The sequence below is a fragment of the Pan paniscus genome, chromosome 6 (assembly GCF_029289425.2).
Source record: "Pan paniscus chromosome 6, NHGRI_mPanPan1-v2.0_pri, whole genome shotgun sequence".
NCBI classification, from domain to species: domain Eukaryota; kingdom Metazoa; phylum Chordata; class Mammalia; order Primates; family Hominidae; genus Pan; species Pan paniscus.
In genome coordinates, this window is record NC_073255.2 from 25,074,187 (window position 1) to 25,088,095 (window position 13,909).

At 38.7% G+C, this 13,909-nt stretch overlaps 1 long non-coding RNA gene across 1 annotated transcript; it reads left to right on the plus strand.

The window, feature by feature from the left end:
- The first annotated feature begins 9,278 nt into the window (after positions 1 to 9,278).
- LOC100970260 (uncharacterized) lies at positions 9,279 to 13,402 on the plus strand. Its single transcript, XR_612959.5, has 5 exons — positions 9,279 to 9,318; positions 9,484 to 9,554; positions 9,952 to 10,059; positions 11,192 to 11,456; positions 13,045 to 13,402. It is a non-coding gene; the product is annotated as an uncharacterized LOC100970260 (long non-coding RNA).
- Positions 13,403 to 13,909: the final 507 nt, after the last annotated feature.

Consider the following 13,909-nt stretch of genomic DNA (forward strand, 5'->3'; position numbering starts at 1 on the left):
GGGTAACAGGCAGAGGTTGGAACAGTTTTGAGGGCTCAGAGGAAGACAGGAAAATGTGGGAAAGTTTGGAACGTCTTAGAGACTTGTTGAATGGCTTTGACAAAAATGCTGATAGTAATATAGACAATGAAGTTGAAGCTGAGGTGGTCTCAGATGGAAATGAGGAACTCATAGGGAACTAGAGTAAAGGTCACTCCTGGTATGTTTTAGCAAAGAGACTGGCAGCATTTTGCCACTGACCTAGAGATCTGTGGAACTTTGAACTTGAGAGAGATAATTTAGGGTATCTAGCAGAAAAAATTTCTAAGTGGGAAAGCATTCAAGAGAAAGCAACTCATAAAAGTTTGGAAAATGCGCAGTCTGATGATGTGATAAAGAAAAACTCATTTTCTGGGGAGAAATTCAAGCCTGCTGCAGAAATTTGCATAAGTAACGAGGAGCCAAATGTTAATTACCAAGACAATGGGGAAAATGTCTCCAGGGCATGTCAGAGACTTCAAGGCAGCCCCTCCCATCACAGGCCCAGAGGCCTAGGAGGGAAAAACGGTTTCGTGGGCAGGGCCAAGGGCCCCACTGCTCTATGCAACTTTGGGACATGGTTCCCTGTGTCCCAGCTGCTTCACCTCCAGACATGGCTAAAAGGGATCAAGGTACAGCTCAGGTCATTGCTCCAGAGACTGCAAGCCCCAAGCCTTGGTGGCTTACACATGGTGTTGAGCCTGCAGGTGGGCAGAGGTCAAGAATTGAGGTTGGGGTACCTCTGCCTAGATTTTAAAGGATGTATGGAAATGCCTGGATATCTAGGCAGAAGTTTGCTACAGGGATGGGGCCCTCATAGAGAACCTCTACTAGGGCAGGGAAGAAGGGAAATGTGGGATTGGAGCCCCCACACATAGTCCGCTCTGGGGCACTGCCCAGTGGAGCTGTGAGAAGAGGGCTACTGTCCTCCAGGACCAAGAATGGTAAATCTACTGACATTTTGTACCATATGCCTGGAAAAGCCACAGACAATGCCAGCCTGTGAAAGCAGCTTAGAAGTGGGCTGTACCCTGCAAAACCACAGGGCTAGAGCTGCCCAAGGCCATAGGAGCCCACCTCTTGCATCAGCATGATGTGGATGTGAGACATAGAGTCAAATGAGATCATTCTGGAACTTTATGGGTTAATGACTGCCCTACTGGATTTCAGATTTGCATGGGGCCTAGAGCCCCTTTGTTTTGGCCAATTTCTCCCATTTGGAATGGGTGTATTTAACCAGTGCCTGTACTTCCATTGTATCTAGGGAGTAACTAACTTGTTTTTGGTTTTACAGACTCATAGGGAGAAGGCACTTGCCTTGTCTTAGATGAGACTCTGAACTTGGACTTTTGGGTTAATGCTGGAATGAGTTAAGGCTTTGGGGGGGACTATTGGAAAGGCATGATTGTGTTTTGAAATGTGAGAACATGAGATTTGGGGCAGAGGTGAAATGATATGGTTGCGGCTGTGTCCCCACCCAAATCTCATCTTGAATTGTAATCTTCCTAATCCCCATGTGCTGTGGGAGGAACCTGATGAGAGGTAATTGAATCATGGGGGCAGTTCCCCCATGCTACTCTTGTACCAGTGAGTGACTTCTCATGAGATCTGATGCTTTTATAATTGTCCGGCATTTTCCCTGCTGGCACTCATTCTCTCTCCTGCTGCCCTGTGAAGAGGTGCCTTCTGCCATAATTGTAAGTTTCCTCAGGCCTCCCCAGCCATGTGGAACAGTGGAACAGTGAGTCAATTAAGCCTCTTTTCTTTATAAATTACCCAGTCTTGGGTAGTTCTTCATAGCAGCATGAGAACTAATGCACACACAAACCTTAAAGGTATGCATCCTTGGTAAGCATAATTGTGATTTGTAGATTTTCTATAGTGAACATGCAACACTTTTGAAATCAGCAAAAAACACATTATTTTATAAAAGTCTAAATCAAGTTGGCAGATTTTTTCAAGCAAATTTCTTTACCCAAAAAAGCATCTTAGAATATCTTCCACTGTCTCCCTCTCCCTCTCTCTCCTCACTGCACATCCACAGCCTAGGTTAGGCATCACTGTCCTATACAAACCTCTGGCATAGTTCTCACATTGTATTGTATGTTTTATGTATGTATTTGTCACTTTCATCACACTATGACCTCTTTCATCCCTATGTACCCAGTGCTAAGCAAAATACAGGTAAAATACATGCTAACTGAATAAATGAGTGAATGATGCTACTTACATCACAGTGACCTATATTGATTCCCCACTGCCTTCAGGAAATAATGTGCATGCTTCTTAGGCTGGTATTTGAAAATCCTTCAAAATTAGATGTTACCTATCCTTTCAATCTTTTTCTTTTCATATTTTGCCCCCATTTCCCCAAGTACATCTCTTAGCACTGCCATCAATGAGGAGGGATGGCATCTTTCTTGTTCACTGCTATATCCCACAATGTAGCCCCAGAACCTCTTAATGGATGGTCAGGAATTATTTGTTTAATTAATGATTAAATACATTAATTAACTTTCTCAAAAATATTCTGTAGTTGCCACTTTCCCATATTTTCTAAAGAGCTACTGCCTCCAATTTTTGCCTCATTAATTTCCTCTGTCAAGACTACAGGGCTTAGTAAAGTTTAGTCACCTGTAAGAATCATTTCCCAATCTTCCTATGCAAAACTAAATTCTTCTCAGTACAAATATAGCACTTATTTGATATCTGCCTCCTATTATGTGTGTATGTATGCTCTTTTGATATTATTTATATAGTGTCTAGAGTCTAAACTTTTAAAAGTTAAGGATTGTAATAATTTGATGTCTCTCTTCTCAGTTTGCTCCCATCTATCATTTCTCAACTGTCCTAGATGGAATAGACTAACAATCTCTATTTACTAACTATTAACATAAGGATTCCTGGGAATCAGTTTCTTCATCTCTAAAAGAGGTATAATAGCATTATCTGCTCCTCCCCAAAATTAATTAAATAATATAATATAATTAATGTGTTTGGCATATAGTAAGTACTCAGTTGGTACTAATAGTTACTATCAATATTATCATTATCATTATTGTGATTAATATGATTAATACTAAAGTGAGTGCCTGTTAAATGGAAAAGTCATATGATTAATACTAAAGTTAATACCTGTGGAAAAGTCAGTCAATCTCTAATGCCATAGGTTGGGAAACGGAGAGGTTGATTTCAGATCAAATTTTGCACCATATTTTAGAAATGGGAGTGTTCCAAACATATCTGAGTCTCCCAGATGCCACAAGCTTCTGGCTTTCAGTTACATCTGGAAAGGTTATTTGATTAGAACATTTGAGATAAACAAGTATGTTTAGAATAGAAACAGGAACTCCTATTTTGGCTGGGAATATAATGTGTTATAAATGTTTTGGAAAGCAATTTCTCAATATCTCATAAAGTTGAAGGTACACATGCCCACGGTTCAGCAAATCAGTTTCTGCAAATATTCACTAGAGTAATTCTTTCATTTGGACACAAATAGGAATGTACTATAATATTTTATAGTACTACTTATGATAGCAAAATGCCATACAGCCATGAAAATAAGTTGTGCTGTAAGAATAGACATGGATTAATCTTAAAAGTATAATGTAGAGAGAAAAGAGCAAGTTGCAGATGAATAATGTATACTTTATTGTTTCCACAAAATTTTCAAACATTCAAAACAATATTATAGACTGTTGTTTATGGATATCTTCACATACACAGCAGTGGAAAGAATAAAAGCATTTAAAAAACAAAAGAATAAAAACATACACTGCAGTGATATCGACAAATATAGGATAGTGGTAACCTCTGAGGGTGAAAAGAGAATAGGATTAAGCAGGGTACTTTTTTATCTTTAATATTTTATTTCTTAAACTGGGAGGTGAGTACATAAGTCTTTGCAATATCTATCTTTAAATGTCTACTACATATTACATGTATTGGGGAAATATCTAAATTAGGTGTCTTCCCAGTGGAAATAGAAAACATACAAAACTCTTCTACCATTCCTGGAAATTAAACCTGATGTCTGTTCTGGCTGGAGATGAAGATGTTTCTGTTTATTCCAAGGAAGGCCCCTATAAAGAAGCCTCTTATCTCTGGGCAAGGAGGTGGCCATAGTAACCAAGAGAAAACAAAACCTGGGAGGAAAGAGTCAGCATGCCCTTCCTCTGCCTTCCCATCCCTGAGTACCTGAAGATTCTCTCTTCAGCTCTCTTCTCCTGGAAACTTGAGTGGGGCAGGAGGAAAAGCGGAGCTAGGTGTCATTTTAATGAGGAACATACTTTTCTCCTCCATTTATCTGGCCCTCCCTGATGGCACTCCAGAATTCCAATCCCACATGATTAACAACATAGTTTCCCTTTTCTGCTTGAAGGTCCATTCTCCTCTCAATTTCAAATCACCTGAGATACAAAGCTGCATTTCCCCACAAGGACCAGTTCCCTCTCCTTTCCTTCAGTGCTACTGTCCTTCTCTCAGACCACCAAGCTTAAAAACTCCAGAGGCCCAAACAGCAAAGATGGCAGCCCGCTCCTCCCTCTGGGAGTTCTGGCCCAGGGAGTTTTCAAATTTCTGTAGGCGGAAGAATACTAGCGGGAGTGGCTGGAGACCCAGTTGGTAGGTTCCACCTAGTAAAAAGAAATGAGATCAGGGACTGGCTTAAAGAAGCTGTATGGTCATGTTTTCGTAGAGCAGCTGTTCTGTGCTGGGATACCACTTCCACCTTGGTCGACTTGACATCTCCAAAGCCCACAGGCTGGAATAATTAAGATGTGGAAAATGCAAAGATGGTGGCCCACCCTTCCCTTTGGAAGCTCTCTTTTCAAAAGAAGACATATATGTGGCTACCAATCATATGAAAAAAAGCTCAACATCACTGATCATTAAAGAAATACAAATCAAAACCAAACCACAATGAGATATCATCTAACACCAGTCCGAATGGCTGTTACTAAAAAGTCAAAAAATAACAGATGCTGGCGAGGTCGTAGAGAAAAAGGAACGCTTATACGCCATTGGTGAGAGTGTAAATTAGTTCAGCCATTGTGGAAGACAGTCTGGCAATTCCTCAAAGACCTAAAGACACAAATACCATTTTATCCAGCAATCCCATTACTGGGTATATAACCAAAGGAATATGAATCATCCTATTATAAAGACATATGCACACGTATGATCATTGCAGCACTATTCACAATGGCAAAGACATGGAATCTATCTAAATGCCCATAATGATGGACTGGATAAAGAAAATGTGGTACATATACACCATGGAATACTACATAGCCATAAAAAAGAACAAGATCACGTATTTTGCAGGGACATGGATGGGGCTGGAGGCTATTATAAACAGAAAAACAAATACTGCATGTTCTTATTTATGAGTGAGAGTTAAATGATGAGAACACACGGACACATAAAGGGGAACAACACACACCGAGGCCAATTGAAGGGTGGAGGGTGGGAGGAGGCAGAGGATCAAGATAAATAACTTGGGTACTAGGCTTAATACCTGGGTGATGAAATAATCTGTACAACGAAGCCCCATGACATAAGTTTACCTATGTAACAAACCTACATATGTACCCCTGTACATAAAATAAAAGTTAAAAATAAAATAAATAAAAACTCAAGAGCACCTTGGCTGTCACTATAATTATTATTATTCAGTTTTCTTTTTTATTGAATGACTCCTTCATCCTCTGCTTCTTTTCCATTTTAATTCCTACCACTCTTCATTTATTCATGTTCAGCTTATTGAAACCTATTTCCAAAGAGCTCACCTGGTGTCATATTCCCTATGCTCCAATCCTCCTGCACACTATGCCCAGGAGGAACCCGCTAAAGTATGGATTTCCACAGTCGGCTCCTGGTCAGAACCATTTTGAGCCCCCTGTTATCTAGCCGCTGAAGAATAAATCCCTTTAAAGCTTCTACAACCAACCTTATTCCAGCATTATCATCCAAAATCCCCTAGAATACCCTCCATGGAATACCCAGTATCCCTCCTTTCTTTCCAGCTACACATAAAAACAGCCCATTCAATTTCACTTCCTAATTCTTGTGCTTGATATTCCCCCTACTTCAGTGTTTCCCAAACTTCACTCATTCTGGTACCTCATCATGATTTTTCCACTACCAATTGCCACCTGAACTACTTTTTACTTAATATTTCTCGTAAATTCACTCTTATTTTAAGTAAGACAAATATTTGAAAGGTTAATGTCTATCAGTACCATAAATGAAAAAAGCTGATATCTATTGTAATAAATAGGCAATAACTATATATAAATGTTATTTTAAAGCAGTAATTAAATTAAACTAAGTACTTTTTGCCTACTAACATTTATTGCTTATTCTGTGAGTGTTATAAAGGAAGCTTAAACAAGTGTTTGGAGAAGTTTAAGTCATATCAAAAACAACAAAACTTATTTCTGAAGAATTGAAAGTAAGTCAAAAAATATAACTTTCTCAATCTGTCATCTTAATGTTATTGTTATTGATTGATCAGTCCATATGTTTCTGAAAATCATTTAATGTGCGAAAGTTTGGAAAACACTGCTGTACATGAGATACTTTCATGACCTTTTCCTGCCCATCTCAACTCTGCACATTTTTCCAGGCCTGCTTAAAGTTCCACCACGTCCCACAATGTCCTCTTGAAATTCAGGGCACTGTGACTGCCCCTTCCTCTGGCAGCCTGGGTACGCGTCTCTTCTGTGTTTTAGGAAGTCACTCCACTCTGCTTCTGAATGACTCGTATACATCTCAAGTTTATTTATTTATTTATTTATTTGGTCTCCAGTAATTATAGTTGAAAGAAAGGTTTTTGAAGGTGTCTTTTTAATCCCCTGATACTGAGCATCACACTTTCTGTGGAGTGACTCTATGAACAGCATGAATGACTAATGAATTAGCACTTACTCTCTTTAACTATTTATGAGGTCATATCTCTGCTAGTAGATAAGGATCCCCTCAAGGGCTGTGCATGAGTTTCTTCTAGCCTTTAAACCCAGCCCAGGGGGAGTATATTGCAGCATTGCTAGAAATCTTTGTCAATTGAATGAATGACACTTCCTAGAGACACTACACCATAGACGGCACTTGACAACAACAAAAAAAGCCACCCTTTTAGAAGTATACAGTGTTCATTGCCTCTGCAGCTTTCCTCCACCTTTGGAGAATTACAAGTTTCATTCTAATGCTATCCTGGACTTGCTGACATGGGGTTTACATTTATTAATATATGGCATATCACATATAAAACTCTGCACAGTCATCTGAAATGCTGGTTGCTATCACCTTCACTTATCACCAAATGCCATAAGGGATGTTTAGTCTTAATAGACACCTAGGCATATGTGTGGTCTTTCAAGAAAGAATTCTCTAAAAATTCAACAGACATGTCTTCAAGTTCAAAATTAGTATAATTCCAAAATGTCTTTTGTCCTCCAAATCAGCCAATACATTTTAAGATAAGATGGTGTTTAACAAACTTTGCCTTAATAGTTTTTATTATCTCTAAAACACAAACAGATAAAAATATTCTATTTGTAAATTAGCTACAAGGAAGTTGAGAAAACTGGAATAAATAATATTTTTGCTTTAAGTTTTAAAAATGAGTCATAACTAAAGCTTTTAAGCAAATTGTAAGTAATAATTATGACTTCATAATTTCTAGATTCTGTACACTACCCATGAAATCATATTAAAAATCGCTATTATGAATAAAAGATAATCATGTAATTAAGTTCAGGGGGGCATAAAAGAATCACCACTGAGGTTAAGACAACTTTAAGAATATACCTGAAATTCATCATTATCACCCAGTAATTGCTATGTAAAAACCAGACATTAACATAGATAAGTCAATATCAATCCTACATTACACCCACTGAATATAGACTTAAGACATTTTTAGGAAATTAGGAAGACCTTTAATAAATGGAAGGCATTGGAATTTTCACTACATGCTTTTTGATCTTAAAAATAAATTTTTTAAAATCTATCTTTATTAATTGAGGTAAAAAACTTAACATACAATTTACCATCCTAACCATTTGTGTTTACACTTACAAATTTTAAGTTCAATAGTATTAAATATATTTACATTATTGTACAGTCTCCAAGTGTTTTCATCTTGTAAACTGAAACTCTATATCCATTAAACAACTCTCATTTCTCCTTCCTCCAAGCCCCTGGCAACTACCATTCTAAGTATCATTTATGTGAGTTTGACTACTCCAGATACCTCATGTAAGTTGAATCATCCAGTATTTGTCTTTTTGTCTCTTTGGTGTGTTTTCCAAGCTTAACTGAAACTTAATTAGGATGAAGCCAAGTTACCCTCCATCATGTATCATCTGTCTATTCAGTACAATGCACTGTGCTAATTTAATGCCCCCCTTAACTTAATTACATGATTATCTTTTATTCATAATTTAATGCTATTAACCTAATGAGGTAGGTTATGCACACACACTTTACAGATGAGGAAACTGAGACTTTGTGAGGTGAAACATCTTGTCAATGGTCATAAATCTAATAAGCAGTGGGGCTGCTGATTGCAACTTTATCTATCTTCAAAGTACAGTCTTTTTAACATACCTGTATGCTTTTTGAAATATTTAAAGTTTTTAGGGGATTTCAGCCATCTACATATTTTAAGCAACTCATAGAGTGTTTTGTTTTTGCCTTTGATGGTTAATGTGACCTGGGTTCCTCCTTTTTTTAAAATAAACTATTCTAAACCATGTCTCAAGGTATTATTCTATTCTATGTCATGAGGTTTATTCTAACACATGTCCCATAAGCCCACAGAATACCAGTTACCTTCCCTTTATTTAAGCAGGACTTGATTTGTTAAGCAGTTGGTTTGTTAAATTTTTCTGGAAATTATACAACTTCCTAGTGTGTAGCACATATCAATAGTGAAAGGAATATTATTTTTAAAAAATCAGCACTTACATTTGTGGAAGTGAGCCCAAGCTTCTTCAGTTCAGACACATGGTTTTAGTGAATAGAAGTCACTCTACCAAAACCGGGTACTCTTCAAACATGCCTTGCTCCGTATGCAGGCAGGCAACTGCACCCCTGCTTCCTGAGCCACCTGGGACTTGAAGTTCTACCAGTGTGGCTCCAAAGCTGCCCAACTAGAAACCCCAAAAGGCAAGAGAACTACGATACCCACAATTCAGGCTCCTCACCCGAAACCAGAAGAGGGCGTATGGCTAGAGTTTCACCCTAAGAAGAAAGGGGAAGCAGGTGGAAAAGCAATTAAAAAAAAATCAGGTGAGTATATCTAAGAACCATCTGTAAATATAATCTTATTTCCATGAAAGGAAATAAAAGTGGTTTAATGTTTGCCAGGGAGTAAGAAGGCACCCTCAGTGTTAGCAATAAGTAAAAAATATTTATGCAAACAAATCCTCATGCAGCTGGAACTTGCCCCACCAGATTCTCTTTCGGTGATTCAGAGCTGAAGGTGCCTCACTGCCCTGTGGAACAGGTGAATAAAGCCTTTCCAGGTGAGTGACAGTGTCTAACTAGTTCCCCCTTTCCCCCTACATCAGCACTGTGATTGTCACTCAAAGACATAGACATATAGACATAATGGAGACCTTTTGGCATTTCATCTTCTAAAATGCTCTGGATTTTTAAGATAACACTTTAAAATGCGTCTTTTAAAATATAAGCAAGAATAAAGTTTTCTTGATATTTTCTTCCATTTTACTTTCCATTTCTGTGTTTTGTGTTTTCCTTCTGTGTATTTTGTTCAAAATTCAAGAAAGAGAAAATTAGGGGAAAGGGGAAAAAAAGTAAAACTTAGTAAAATGAAATGTGCAATAATTGTTTCACATTTTTTTCCAACATCAGCAACAGCGAATGTTAAAAACAAATGTGTTTCTCTATTTGTTCATACAGCATCTCTCTCTAGCCTATTATCTCCTGTTAGACACAGCCCAGAAAATGAATAGAGACAAGTCCTGGCTGGGTCTGGGTTCAGAAACCTAATAGAAGGATTCATCTAAAGTAAGTAGATGGCAGAATGGTGACAAAGAAAAAGTTTCCTTTCCCTTTTCTGCACTTTCTCTCCTACTGTTCTAACCACCCCTTCCTCCCTGATGCATCCCGGGCTGTCATGCTGCCAGATCACCTAATCCACCCAGATTCCCTTTGAAGTTTCCCCTTGACTCATCCCACAATCCAAACTGAGCTGTTCTGTTTCTCTTTGCCACAGGTTCCTCAACTCTCTACTAGAACCTAGCTTTCCTTTATGTCATTATATTATTTCCAAAACAAATGGTTCTTAATTTCCCCAAACCCTACAGAGGGCATTCTGCCTGGCATTTCTCCTCCCTGAAACCATTTTTGCTCATCTTGAAATGTTCAGAGATATCATTTTTTCCAAAGCTCAATGAAAAACACTCTTCATCAAGATGTCCTCCTCAGTTTGTCTTAATCTGAGTTATTCTCTTCCTCCTAATCAATTTCATAATATTGTATCTGCTCCTCTCATAACACATTGTATATCTCATTTCATTGGTTTACATGGGTGTGTGCGTACCTATGCAGTCTTACATTCCTATTTGAAGGCAAGGCCTCATTGTATCCCTACCTCATTAACTCATTAATGTACAAGTAGATGTTTGTGATAAACAATCAATGCATAAAATAACTGAGATGTTAACTCTAAGGTGTGTGTGTGTTAATGCCTAATGCCATCTTTATCTCTCCCGGAAAACATTTACATTTAAAAAGCTACCTAAATGCCATGCATGAGTACTGTTATCAGAATCCCCCTGCAGTCTGGTCTGGTGTGGCTCCCACAGCCTTTATTTGCAGAAAGGCAAAGTATTAAATCTAGCAATTGAACCCTTGACAGTACCTGAAATGAAAGCCCTAGTGGGTCAGCACTCACTGTTTACCAGCTCCAATCCCTGCTGTGCACTTGCCTTTCTAACAGCTCCCCAAGGACTGGGCTCCCTAGAGTCCTCAGTCCCATGGTCCTGGAAACCTGGCCCTACCTCTATCTATGATTTTTGATTATCAGCTCCAGCATTTATGGATCCCTTCTCCTATTATCTAATCTATGGGCTCTAAAGATTAAACTGTGCACTTTGGACTATTTAAATAGTTCTTAACCACTGATCTCCTCCCTCAGGGAAGGGAATTCTTTCCACAGTTGCTAGTTCCTCACACCTCTGCCTCTATGGGATTCTCCTGGTCCCCACATGCTCTGCTGTGTCTTCTAGCTGTCAGCCACTGTGGAGGAAGTGAACCTTCTAGATCCTGCTGACTCATACAATGAGTTTTGTGTGGACCATCAGACAAAAGGGCTGACTGGTGAAGGTGGCTGTTGTCTGGAAAGTCCTCCCAGCTCTCCTCTAATTATGTCATAAGGACTGGAGGCCCCTTAGCCTGCTTGTGTGAGTATCACCAGCTATGTAAAGTTGGGGCCTTAGCTCATCCTCAGCACATGGCTCAGGATCACTTCCTTAAGAAAGTCTCTTCTGACCTCCTTACCCCTACCATGTTTCTTGTACTGACTTACGCAATGGTCACAACCGACATAGAAGCTGAAATCCCAATGACTCACTGTCCCAGCTGCGCTTGTAGATAAGGGAGAGGCAAAGCGCTTAGAATGGCAATCAGACATGGCTATCTGGGACCAGGAATTAGGAACTGCTGACACAAAGAAGCAGGGACAGAAGAGAACTCACTCTTGTGGTGAGCAGAGGCAGCTGTGCAAACAACACGCTGTTCCGGATGTGACTGTGGTGGCCGTGGGGTGCAGAGTCCAGGGCTCATGGCGTTGGTCATGCAAATTGTGGTTCCTGGGCCTTAGCAGAAACAAGGAACCTATTCAGTGGCAATGCTTTGGGGGCTGCTCTGGCTTCGTAAGCTGTGTGCCTGATTCTTAAGCCCCTCCCAGCAATTCTGGGACTGAAGTTTGGTATGTTGCTCTTCAGTTTAGATCTGCCACAGTCATTTGCTGTTGCTTGAAGCTAAAAACTCTGAGTGATACGAACCTCTCACACAACTCTTACCACGTTGTCACTACCTACCCCAGTATATTTAGATTCCATAAGATCAAGTACTGGATTTTATTTATCTCTAAATATCCTGAATCTCCACAGTGCCTGGAGTACATGTATATATCTTTGACCTACATTAAACTGGTCAATAAAATGAGGAAGTCTTGCTTAAAGTTCCTTCTAACTTAAAATTTGCCTGACCACATGGAAGCTGTCAGGTTGCTCATTAATGCAGAGGTAATTTTTTTCTCTTAACTAGGGTTAGAATTTAGACTCTACCCCTTCTCTGTATTTCAGAGGGAGCAGAACTAGTGGTTTCCTACACTGGAGAGGGAACTCAAACACACAAGCTATTGCTTATTGTTATTTAATAATCAAAAGGATTTTTGTTTCCTTTTTTCTTTTTTTTTTTTTTGTATCCTTCAGTGACCTATGTCGTATGTTAAAGTCACTCATGTTTGGCCCCTGTAGTACAAATATACCAGAAAGAGTGATAGGAAACAGCATATTCCCCCCTTGTTCAGATTTTTCTTAGTATGACATTATCTTGGAAAGAGAAAGGCCACATTTGCAAGCTTGGAAGAAAGTTCCCCCTGGAGTTTTTTCTCTGTCCTGTTTCAGTATGTATTGACTCTCAGAACCCGGGCTGCTATGACATCCGTTTTCTGGGTCACTTTGTCCCTGAGTCATTATCATCCTGTAACTTTCTGAAAACATTTGACTATGCCATTTACCAGTTAATTTCAGTGAATAGCTGAAATCATAGTAAAATGTTAGGGCCAGAGTAAATTTAGGTCAGATTGATTTTATTTCCCCAGATTAAGAAAGTGAGCCAAGTTGTTGTTAACAATTTCATAGTTTCCTTCATCACATCTTTTCGGAGCCTTACTCAACCATAAGATGAATCATCCATAAAATGACCCCCACAAAGCTGTGGTTTAGATGTTCATCACTCTTTTCTGTCATTTGTTGCTTTCAGGATAACACGCAAGGAAATACGGGCCAACTCTTCACATGAGCACAAGATATTTCCATGCTAGCCTTTTGCAAGTAACAACAGAGAGAGCTCTGTGCAGTTTTCACTGGAATGCCTATGGATTGCTTGTGTCATAACTGTAATCTAAAGAGTTGTCCATTTGTTGATTCCTTTGTATTTGTATTGGTAGAATTGCCACTATCAAACCAAGATCTTTAGCTGTCTTTGTATCAACTTCTTTGGAGCTTATGTGATTTTCCAGAAAATTTCCAAGGCATAGTTTTGTCCCTAAGTCCCATGAATATGTAATATTTTGTGTCTCTCTATTAAAATAGCACTTTTTGTGCATTCCATTAACAAATATATGTGTATGTGTCTGTGTGTGGACAAACATATCAATTACTTCACCCACTTTAGTGGGAAAAATAATTTACTCTGAGTTTCTGGAATACCAGATAGTGAGTAAGTTCTTTGAGAATGGAATATCAACGTTTAATTATATTCTAAAAACCCAAGACAAGGGGGTGGCAGATATTCCTAATTCATTTTCCAATATGTTTAGATAATAGGCTTCATTATATATATATGTAAATATCTTGCACATTTTTAGATTTTGCACAAGAAAATGCAAAACTTTTAAAAAATATTAACATCTATTCACCTACTGTTATGTTCTGTGGACACCATCAGTGGGATTTTACGAGTAGATAAATTTTTCTGACAATTGGAAACTCTGTAAGAAAGAAGCAGTACATTTTATATCCTGGGAATATTGTCTCTTATTTTTTATGTACCTAATAAATATTATGCCACAGTGAGCTCTATTCTCTAACTTGAGACTAAAAGGTTGAACACAGAGACACAGATA